We start from the raw sequence: 11,592 nt of genomic DNA on the forward strand, positions 1-11,592 counted from the left end.
AGTCAGGGCAAGGATCTGAGAGGATAGAATGATGGGCTGAGGAATAATCTTTTTCAGCTGGATCAAACTTTTGTAATAGGGTGGCTGCCTTGTTGTTCTTGAAGCTGGGTCAATAAAACAGGAAGCTGAATTACTCAAAGAAGAGGGCCCAGCAAGCCTGGCGTGGGGTGAGTGAGTGCATCTGTTGAATGTATATGAAGTTCTGGTGGTCAGTGTCCAGACAGGGAAGGGTTTGGTGTTTCTCATGTCAGTGTCTCCATTCCTCCAAGGCCCATTTGATGCTGAGTTGCCCCCTGTCTCCAAAATGGTGCTGTGTAGGGTTGAACTTGCATGAGAAGAAGGTGCATGGTTGCGTCTTCCCATTTGGTCATCGCTGGGAGAGGAATTAGAATCAGTTTTAATATCACCAGCATTTGCCATGAAATGTGTTAAATTAGATACAACAGTACAATGCTATACATGATAATAGAGGGGAGTAAAAAAGTAAATCAATTACAGTAAGTGTGTGTGTGCGTACATGTACATATAATATGTGTGTGTGTATATTGAACAGTTAATTTAAAAATAGGATGGATCTGACACTCACATCAGATGCGCCCATCTCTACCACAAAAGGTACAGAGGGTTCGGATGGCAGAGAATGAGAGCAGTGGTAAAGCGTCTCTTGAGCTCCTCAAAAGCATGGTCTGTTGGTCCGTGGTAGCAGACCTGGTTATCCGTGAGGTGGGTGATTTGGTGAGGGAGGTGAGGGGAGTTGCAATTTGGCTGTAGATCCTGAGGAAACGGTGGTAGAAGCTGTAGAAACCCAGATGCTATTGTCGTTTGAGGGAGCATGTTCATGGCCATTCAAGAGCGTACTCTTTCCCTGCCTCCAGGGTTATGCCTTGGGGTGAAAGGACTTAATGCAGGAAGGAAATAAATGGGGTGTGATGCTGGCATTCCTCTAACTTGCAGCAGAGTTGAATCTCGAGGAAATGCTGTCAGTCTGAATGGACGTGACAAACATGGTCCTGGCTGTCTTGCAGTAGATGAGGATATCATTGTGGTAGAGGAACACAGACCTCTATAGCATGTCTCAGAGGATATCGTTACTGAATGCTTTGAAAACAGCCGGTCCATTGGAAAGTCCAAAAGGCATCGCTGAGTACTCGTAGTGGCCAATGGGTGTTATAAACTTTGTTTTCCTCTTGTTCCCCTGGTGGAATTAGATCAGGTTGTATGTGTTCCGTTGATGAAGATCTAGGATCTGTGGAGTGTTTTGAATGCACTATCCATCAAGAGGAGATGGTAGCAGTTCTTAATGATGATTTTGTTAGATCCACAGAGGTCAATGGAAGGACATAGACCCCCATTATCTGCAGGAAGAATCCTGCAGAGGTGGTGAACTGGGATGTTTGACAGATGCTGTGCTGGAGTGCTTCAGTAATATAATCATTCGTAGCTTGGGTCACAGGAGGAGAGAGGAGAACAGATGATCTCAGGGAGGGAAGGACCCTGGGATCAGGTTGATAGCAGAGTTGTTTGGTTTCAGATAGCTGGATGCTGTCCTCCATTTTATTGAAAGCACGGGCTAAGTCATGGTATACCTTTGGCAGGTTGGTGATGTCAACAGTTTCCACTGTCTCCAAGATTTATGGGGTAAGGACAACTTAGGTTGCAGGAAGGTGGGTCCCCAACTTAGCAGTGTACCGGATGATCAGGCAAAGTGAGGGTCATGGGCAGAGAGCCAGGGATAACCCAAGATGAGAGCAATTTTGGATGAGTCGATCAGGAGGAATTGGTTAGGCTTGCAGTGCTCTTTGATGCTCATGTGCACAGGCCATTTGAACGCTTGGACCATCCCAGACCCCAATGGACATCTGCAAATGGCCATGATACAGAAGGGGTGAGAGTTACTCTCGGGAGAGAGTCCGAACTGCACACAGAATCCTCCATAACTGTATGGGTTCTGGAAGCATTGATAGTGAGGGTCCTGCAGCCTGAAATGGTTCTGGGAATGGAACTGGCTTTCTGGCTGATGATTTGGAGGGTTGTTCCATAAGGCACTTGTCAATACAGAGGGCCAGAGTGAAGAGGCTTTCAAGGTCAGTGGGCATCTCACAGGTAGATTGCTTCAAGCACTCTGAGGGGCCGTGATAGTAATGGGCCAGCAGCACTTCCACGTTTCAGTTGCACTCTGCTGCAAAGGTCCTGAATTTCACAGTGTAATCCAGCATTGAGCATGAGCCTTAACACAGGCATAATATGATACACCACCTTTCTTCCACTTCCCATCTGGTGAAAAACACAGTGCATCTCAGTGGTAAAATCCTTATATTTGTTGCCAATATTTATCTTATTGTCCCAGTCAGTGGCAGCTGAGGTCACAGCTCATTTGGTCAAGAGTGAGATAACAAAGGCATCAGTCCATAAAATACAGAGGTGGCTGGTGCTCAAAGTGCAAAATGCACTGGGATAGGAAGTTGCGGCATCGACTGGGGATCCAGCAAAGCATTCGGGTACCAGAATCGGGAGCTCTAAGGAGGGAAGATTATTGGTACTGGGTTACTGTATCAAGATGGAGAGTTGGTCGAGAGTGGCAAGCAGATGTTCAGTGATCTGCTGCTTCTGGATCGTGTGCTTACGTTGACAGAAGACTTCCTTTAGGTAAAAAGACTCTGCTGGGTCAATCGCTGGTTCACTCATCCTGTTAGGAAATGTAGGGGAGGCTTGATCCAAACTCAGAGCAGTGGAGACAATTTAGTACTGAGCAGCAGGTTTCAATAGGTACATTTAAAGTCAGAGAAATGCATTCAATATACATCCTGAAATTCTTTTTCTTCACAAACATCCATGAAAACAGAGGAGTGCCCCAAAGAATGAACGACAGTTAAAACGTAAAAATCCAAAAGCCCCCCCCCCAGCTCCCCCTCCCATGCACAAGCAGCAGCAAGGCAATGACCCCCCTCCCCAAACCACCAGCAAAAAAAACATCAGTGCCCCTCCATCAAGCACTCAAGTGTACAGCAAAGCATCAATAAAGACAAGGACTTGCAGTACCCCACAGACTACTTGTTCACCAGGTAATTCAACAAGCCACCTATAGCTCTCTCTGTCCCTAATAAAGGAAAAAGAGGTGTCCCCGTTTCACAGCGAGAGGGGAGACATAGCAAACTCACAGATTTACGATGTTAAAAGTCTGTTGTGTTGCTTTTTCTGAGCTCTGTGCCCAGAGTGTTGGCCCCAGAAAGGCACAGCTCTCCAGACACACAACCCACGGTAGCTAACCTACTGCCTCCGATGTTCCGTGTTTTGTGCAGTGCTTCAGCTAGAGGCACTGTCCTAAATTCAGCCCATCTCCAGAGCCATGAAAATCCAGCACCCTGAAGGCTTGCTAGCCTTCCAGGCCATGTCCTTGGGATATCAATAAGCAGCCGGTCGTGAGGCCCTGAGAACACGTCCCATTCCCGCAAAGAACCAAAGTTAGAGTGTAACTCCAGGTCAGGATCTTCAAAAGAATCTTGAAAAAGGAAAAAAGGAGATATCAGAGATGGAAATAGAGCTGTTTCCAAAGATGCAAGCTAAGGAGTCGCTGTTTAGTGATATCATTATAAAATAGCTTTAATAATGAACTGCAAAATAATAAGCCACAAGTAGCCACAAAACAAGAGAACAGATACTTAGCAGAAAGCAACAAAGATACTGAAGGCCAGGAGCAACTGGTTGAGGCTGGATTGTGGATGAGAGCTGAATTTAACCAGGTTGCATGTTGATGAGGTTGGAGTTGAGTGGCAGGTGACTCCCGTCAGCTGGGTGGAGACAGGGAGGTGCCTACATGAGTAGGCTGAAAAAAAGAGGAAAACGAGTTGCATAGAAAATGGCGGGATGGTGTTGGGGGTGTGTTGGCATGGATAAAACAACAAAGTATTTAATTGATGTTGATGCAGCATGGAATAGGCTCAACAACCCATAATTTAACCCTAGCCTTATCATGAGACAATTTACAATGACTAATTAACCTACTAACTGTTGTGTCTTTGGAATATGGGAGGAAACTGGAGCACCCAGAGGAAACCCACATAGTCACAGGGAGAAAGTACAAACTCCTCGCAGGCAGCAGCAGGAACTGAACCCAGGTCACCTGTACTGTAAAGTGTTGTGCTAACAATTACACCACCTTCATTCCTTCACTTTTCTGCAAATTAAAACTAATGATTTTTCTCTCTTTCCCAGTTCTCACAAGGGTTCTGCAACCTGAAGTGCTTCACTTTCCACTTGCTGAATGTTCTCTGCGTTGTAAGACTATTTTGATATCAGGTGAAAACGTTTCTCTGGCTAAAGTGAGGGTCATTGTGAGGTCACAAAAGATGCTGTAGTACTCCAACAATCACTTTTGCACTTGCTTGAAATTCTTGATTTAAAAACAATTCAAACTCCTTTAATTATCATCTCATTATAATATATGCTTTGCTTAAAGTTAGAAAGTATAAATAGCTTAATTACTGACATCTGTAAAACAAAAGGACAGCAATAGCAACAAGAAAATTTACACTATGCATAATCCTAATTTGAGCTCATTATGCGTAAAAAATAAAAAGTCACGATAATGATCATGTCTCTCAAGCACAAAACAAATGCCCAAGAGTTAATTTTTTCCTTTGAAATCATTTGGCAAAGAAAGGAGCAGTTAAGAAGTTTAACATCACGGAACATTTAATGCACTTTATAACTGCATTTTAAATAAAATGTATATATGTGTACTTTCTGCGTGTTCTATGCCATATTATGGAGACAATTCTCCAGGCATAGTAACATCAAATGCTATCGTATTGACATCACTTGTTCCAAACCCTACCAGCAATGAAGGCTGACAATGGTAAGGGATTCTGAACACTGAAGCAAAACTAATTGCCATCTTGACTCCTCAAGCTAAATTGCACAGAGCCCCTGTGAAATATCTTGCAGTGTGTGTTTTTGCACTTAGGCCATGAAATAAACAAATCAAAATTAAGTAAAATAGTTGGCAACTACTCAGAAATGTGCATTCATTTTCTTTAGAAGTTCTGAGATAGGCTGCCTTCAGGATTTAGTTATTTCTCCTGACTGACCCTGACCATCACAACCTCTGCCCCAGGTCCTGAGCTCCAATGGCTTGATGTTGTATCCACTGTCCAGTTCTTTCTCATATGCTCCTGCTACAGGAGCATACTTTATACATAATTACACACAAAGGTCTTGGATTTGCAATTCTAACACATACTATATGGCTTGATATTGCTTTAGAAAATGACAGTTCATTCCTTAGTTCAGCAGATTAGTTCTACAGCTATTATTCTATTCATGTATTTCAACTATTTTGTCATGCGTAGAACAGTGTACTATGAAATAGTGTCACTGCATTTGTCAAGTATATTACAAAAGCAACTCCCTATCTGCAAGTGCAATGTTTTGAGGATGGGTTATTTTAATTCAGGTTTTTCCTTCAAAGAGAAAAGTGACCACAGGTGCTGGAATTTGGAACAAAATCTCCTCCATGATCTCCATCAGCATAGGTGCACCACAGGGCTGTGTGTTTAGCCCACTGTTTTACTCACTTTATATCTATGACTGTGTGGCTAAGCACAGCTCCAATGCCATATTCAAGTATGGTTGAGTTGTTCTCTGACCTTGGCAATCCAATTTCAAATGTTCCTTCACCATACATGGAGACATCATTAGTGTGCTGTTCACTTGCGGTATGTCCTCTGAATACTTGACTTTTATAGATTCATCAAACGGTCAATTCAGAGGACCTGTCCTAGACCCAGTACATTAGTGCAATTGTGAAGAAAGAACAGCAGTGTCTGTACTTCCTTACGATTCTATGGAGATCTGGTTTGACATTTAAACCTTAGAGAAACTTCAGTAGGTGTGTAGTGAAGTGTTTATTGACTGGCTCCATCATGGCCTGGTATGGAAACACCAAAGCCTTTGAATAGACAATCCTTCAGAAGGTAGTGGACGTAGGCCAGTACATCAAGAGTAAAGCCCTCCCAACCATTGAGCACATCAACATGAAAAGCTGCCAGAAGAAAGCAGCTTCCATCATCCGAGATCTCCACCACCCAGGCCATGCTTTCTTCTAGCAGCTGCCATCAGGTGGAAGGTACAAGAGCTTCAGGACCCACTCCATCAGGTTCGAGAACAGTTTCATTGATCCTGTTATAATTACTGTTCTATAGATTTGCTGAGTATGCCTACAGAAAAATGAATTTCAGTATTGTATATGATATATATGTATTTTGTTAATAAAATTTACTTTAACTTTGTACAAAAACAGAATGCTGAAAGTTCTCTATGAGACGAGCAGCATTTGTGGAGCCAGAAGTTGAATATTAATACAGTTGGCCCTTCTTATCTGTGGGTTCTGCATACACGGATTCAACCAACCGCGGATCGGGAAAACCCGGAAGTTCTCTCTCCAGCACTGGTTGTTTTGAGCATTGTTCATCTCGTGTCTTGTGTACAGACTTTTTTTCTTGTCATTATTCCCTAAACAATACAGTATAACAACTATTTACATAGCATTTATATTGTGTTAGGAATTATAAGCAATCTAGAGATGATTTAAAGTATGCATGAGGATGTGTGTAGGTTATATGCAAATACTATGCCATTTTATATAAAGGACTTGGGCATCAGCGGGGGTCCTGGAACCAATCCCCCGCGGATAAGGAGGGCCGACTGTACTTCAGGTTCAGAGCTTGCATCTGGACTGAGGGGGTAGAGGAACAATTGCTATTATGTAGCATTACAAGGAGGGCTTGAATGGAGAAGTAGAGGTTGGAAGGTGATTGGTGGAACCAGGTGGAGAAGAACATACATAGAACGTAGAACAGTCCAGCATAGAAAATGTCCTTCAGTCTGTACTATGCATGTTGTAAAACTAAACTAAACCCTTCTGCTTGGACATGATCCATATCAATGCATATTAGTGTATCTCTTCAAAAGCCTTTTGAATGCCCTGATGGCGAGGCACAGCCAGATGGGGGAATGGGTGTTGGGACAGACAATGTGAGATGATGGGTGGAATGAGATGGTGAGAGGATTATGGGCAGGTGAAACTAAGTCGGGGAAAGGGATTGAAAAGGTAAACAAAAGGAGTAGAAAAATGGGTGGACAAGTAACTGTGGGAAGAGAGCACCTGAGGTGAGGGTTTCACGTAAATAGAAAATTCAGTGTACATACCATTCATAATTAAAAGCAAAAGTAAGCTATTTGACACTTTGTATTTATTCTGCCTTTCAATAAGATAATGCTTGATCTTAAATCTCCGCGCATTTCCCTTCTAGACGAACATTTCTGAACTTTTCACTTCTATACTTCCCAACAAATGGACATCACATTTTCCAAACTAGCATGCAGTTTCCAGCAACACACACAAAATGCTTTTTTCTTTATATTCATATTTATTATTTTTATTTTTCTGTACTTCAAAGTCAAAGTAAATTTACTATCAAAGTAAAGATATGTTACCATTGTTATGACCCCAGCCTCCTCCTTTGTGAGAATCGCAAGAGCCCTAGTGAACGGGGGGGTCAATGACCCAAGAGAGAGAGCGATGTGCTGAAATTGGACTCAGGAAAATAAGAGAGAAGCCTTAAGGTTTGGAATGTGCTCTGGCCTCTCAGCCAGACAAAAGCCACAGACATGGCCATTGTCTTGGGAGACACCTTTGTGGAATGGGGACTGGACTACGTGCAAACCCTCAGGGCAATGTGGGCTGGGTGATGGGGAAAGATTGCCTCACCCCACCCTGATTGACAGCTACAACCCTGCAAGTCCCGATAAAAGGTGGGCTGCCGAGGCGGCCCCTCAGACGCACCAAGGAGACACGCTAAGAAGACACGATAGCGCTTTCCGTCGGAGCAGGAAGCCATTTTGAAGGAAACCACGTGCGTTAGATTCCGGATCGGGAGTCTGTGGCTGAAACCAAAAGAAAAACCATTTTTAACTAACAACAGGGATTTGCTTCACAAAGACAACAGGCAAGTGTTCCTTTTCTCTCACCAATCTCTCTCTCCAACACGTGAAATGCCAGCGGTTCCCAAACGGAAAAGCCTGCAGATTTCTGAGTGACTTTTATATTTCCAGTGGACTCAGTATTATCCCCTAGACAACGATAGAGCTTATTTCTGATTGATTATTACTATACCTGTGCTTTAGATTGAGTATTGATGACGTATATGATCTGAATGTTTTGTATTAACCATACGTTTGTGCCCCTTTATAAATAAAAACATTTGAAAATAGTACCATCAGACTTCAGTGGACCTCTCTATCTTTGCTGGTAAGTCACCCAGTTACGGAGAACGTAACAAGTGGGGTACTCGTCTCGGGATTTGAAACCAAAGGGGAGTGGCAGTGAATCAGAAGTGGCCCAGAGAGCAGTGGGTGGCGTTGTAACAAAGTGTGTTACGAGGGAAAGCACAGCGGGCATATGCAGCGTTGCCCCCGGAAGGAGAAGGGAATTATGACCAAGTAAAGGAGGCCATTCTCCGGGGTTATGAGTTAGTACCTGAAGCGTATAGACAAAGGTTCAGAAATTTAAGGAAAGGGTGGAATCAAACGTATACCGAGCTAGCCCATGAGAAGGGTGTGCTCTTGGACCGTTGGTGCACCGCGGAAAAGGTGGCCGAGAATTATGGGCGTCTCAGGGAGTTATTTTTGATTGAGGAATTTAAAGGTTGTGTTCCAGAAGAGATCCGGATGTATTTGAATGAGAGGACGAATCAGTCCATCTCAGAAATTGCTAGGTTCACAGATGAATATGCCCTAACCCACAAGACAAAGTTTTCCTCGCCAAAAAGTTCCCAGAGAGACCGTGGGAACGATCGAGGAAGTCCGCCAAGTGAGGCAGAGGTCCCGCCGGGAACTAATGGTAAGGTTGAGGGGGAAAGGCAAGAAAGCTGGAGATTTCCTGGTTTAACCTGTTTTAATTGTGGAAAGGTGGGACATATTGCATCAAAATGCTTTGCTCCGAGAAAGGAGCCAGAGAGATGGAAAGCAGCGGTCCCTATCGGGTGTGCAGTGGTAATCAGAAAATCGGCAAGAGGGTCCCAGGTAAGCAGAGAGCGCGAGGGGTCGGAGATTTATCTGTCACACGGAACCGTGTCTGTGAGGAAGGGGGACCCACCAATTCCCGTACGGATTTGGAGAGACACAGGGGCAGAGCTATCATTAATTAGCCGTAACGTATTACAATTCGGACCTCCGACGGGCGAGGTAGCCCTGAGAGGAATAGGAAAATGGACAGAAAGGGTGTCTTTACGTAGGGTTATTTTGGATTGTGAGCTGGTGTATGGATCAGTTGAAATGGGGGTGCCATCAGAATTCCCGAGAACTGACGTGGATGTCCTCCTTGGGAACGATTTAGCAGGAGGAAAAGTTTGGTCGGCCATGACTATGACCCGCCGACCGCTGCGTGTTGAGGCCCCGCCCATAGCGTCCCCGAGCTATCCCGCATGCACGGTCACTCACAGCCTGTCGAGAGCGGTAGCTGAGAACGAGAGCAGTTTAAAATTGGCCAGTTTTGATTTGGCCAAGACGTCTTAACCGACCCTGTGCCACGAGGGTTTTGAGGGTGGTAAAACGAGAAATAGTAACGTAAAAGGGGGTAAGGGAGAGAAGGTAGATCTTGCCCTTAGCGAAAAAAAGGTCCTAGAGGTAGGAAATAAAGATGAGAAACAGATAAAGCTGTTAAAAGGTCCAGGGTTGGACATGGATGATCTATCTGGTTTGGCAGGACTGTTTGAAGAAGTTGAAAATTCTAAAGGTGTTCCCAATAATGAAATGAGGGCAGTCCTAGATGAAAAGGATGCCATTACCTTGAAGAAGTCTGCTGGGTTGGCAGATGAGGTTGTTTCAGCCCGCGGGGTTGAGTTTACTCCGGAAGTGAGTTTCCCAGAGAGTAATTGGGAGGATCAGGGGAATTTAGAATTTGAAAAGGGTACGGGTATTGAAAGCCTGGAAGAGGCCAATGCCCCGTTTGAGTATGTCCAAGATGGGGATGCACGTGGTCCTGAACCTAGTCATGGAGCTCAGAAAAAGTCTGAGGTATTTGACTCAGCTGGACGAGACAGCCGTCCTTTTGGATCAGATAGACTTGGTTCGGGGAAGAAAGGGTTAACCTTGGGAAGTGTGAGTTCCCAGATGGTTGTGCTGAAGGGGGTGTTCAGAGTTAATGTGGAGTTTACGAATGGGGAGATAACTGTTGTTGTGGAGGAGAACGGTAAATCTGTAGTTCCCAAATCGAATGAAAAAAAATTAAAGTCTAGATTGATGCCTGCACATCGATTACAGGTTGATTTGGAATGTAAAGGTGCCCCACACACTATTGTTATTCAAGAAAGCGCTGTGAGGAAGCCGAAATTTAAATGCGGCCGGAGGGAAAGGTTCAAACTGAAACACATCAGCCTGCATGGTCTTGACAAAAGGGTTAGCTACCTGTGTAGCATTAAAGAATTGGGTGGAAATTCCCATGATGGACTAGGCTGGGGACTCGGAGTTAAGAGAATAACCCTTGTGGAAAGGAAAGGCGGGAGAGTACCTCGCCAAATTACTCAAGTTCCCCACGGGGGGACTCACCGGAAAAGAGGCGACGGTTAATAGAAATGCCATTTTTAAACAGCAAAGCCGGTTGTACGGGTTTGTGCCAAAGCCTGTGAATAATAAAGACAACCCCTTTGGAGACCTGCCGGTGAAGTAACACGACCGAAACGATTAGTATTTGCATAAACTTTTGTAGATGCACCTAAGCTAAGATCACACCCCCTTAGTTTTGTTGCTGAAGAAAATAAATAAATAGGTGGTTATTGAGCTGAAGTTTGATGCTACAAGACTTTAGTACGGTACGCGATGTTAAGATATTAAAGAAAGGGACTCTGTAATTGTTACCTGTTTAGATACTGACTTGAATGTATAACGGTAGTACTCTGTGAAAAGAAAAGCTTGTGTAATGTGTTAGATTCAAAAATCCTGTGAGACTCTGTACCAACTTGTTTTTAACCGCTGGTAAAAAACTTTTAAGAGGGGAGATGTTATGACCCCAGCCCCCTCCTTTGTGAGAATCGCAAGAGCCCTAGTGAACGGGGGGGTCAATGACCCAAGAGAGAGAGTGACGTGCTGAAATTGGACTCAGGAAAATAAGAGAGAAGCCTTAAGGTTTGGAATGTGGTCTGGCCTCTCAGCCAGACAAAAGCCACGGACATGGCCATTGTCTCTTGGAGACACCTTTGTGGAATGGGGACTGGACTACGTGCAAACCCTCTGGGTGATGGGGAAAGATTGCCTCACCCCACCCTGATTGACAGCTACAACCCTGCAAGTCCCGATAAAAGGTGGGCTGCCGAGGCGGCCCCTCAGACGCACCAAGGAGACACTCTAAGAAGACACGATAGCGCTTCCCGTCGGAGCGGGAAGCCATTTTGAAGGAAGCCACGTGCGTTAGATTCCGGATCGGGAGTCTGTGGCTGAAACCAAAGGAAAAAACGTTTTTAACTAACAACAGGGATTTGCTTCACAAAGACAACGGGCAAGTGTTCCTTTTCTCTCATCAATCTCTCTCTCCAACAC

This window comes from Hemitrygon akajei, chromosome 2, assembly GCF_048418815.1.
Source record: "Hemitrygon akajei chromosome 2, sHemAka1.3, whole genome shotgun sequence".
NCBI classification, from domain to species: domain Eukaryota; kingdom Metazoa; phylum Chordata; class Chondrichthyes; order Myliobatiformes; family Dasyatidae; genus Hemitrygon; species Hemitrygon akajei.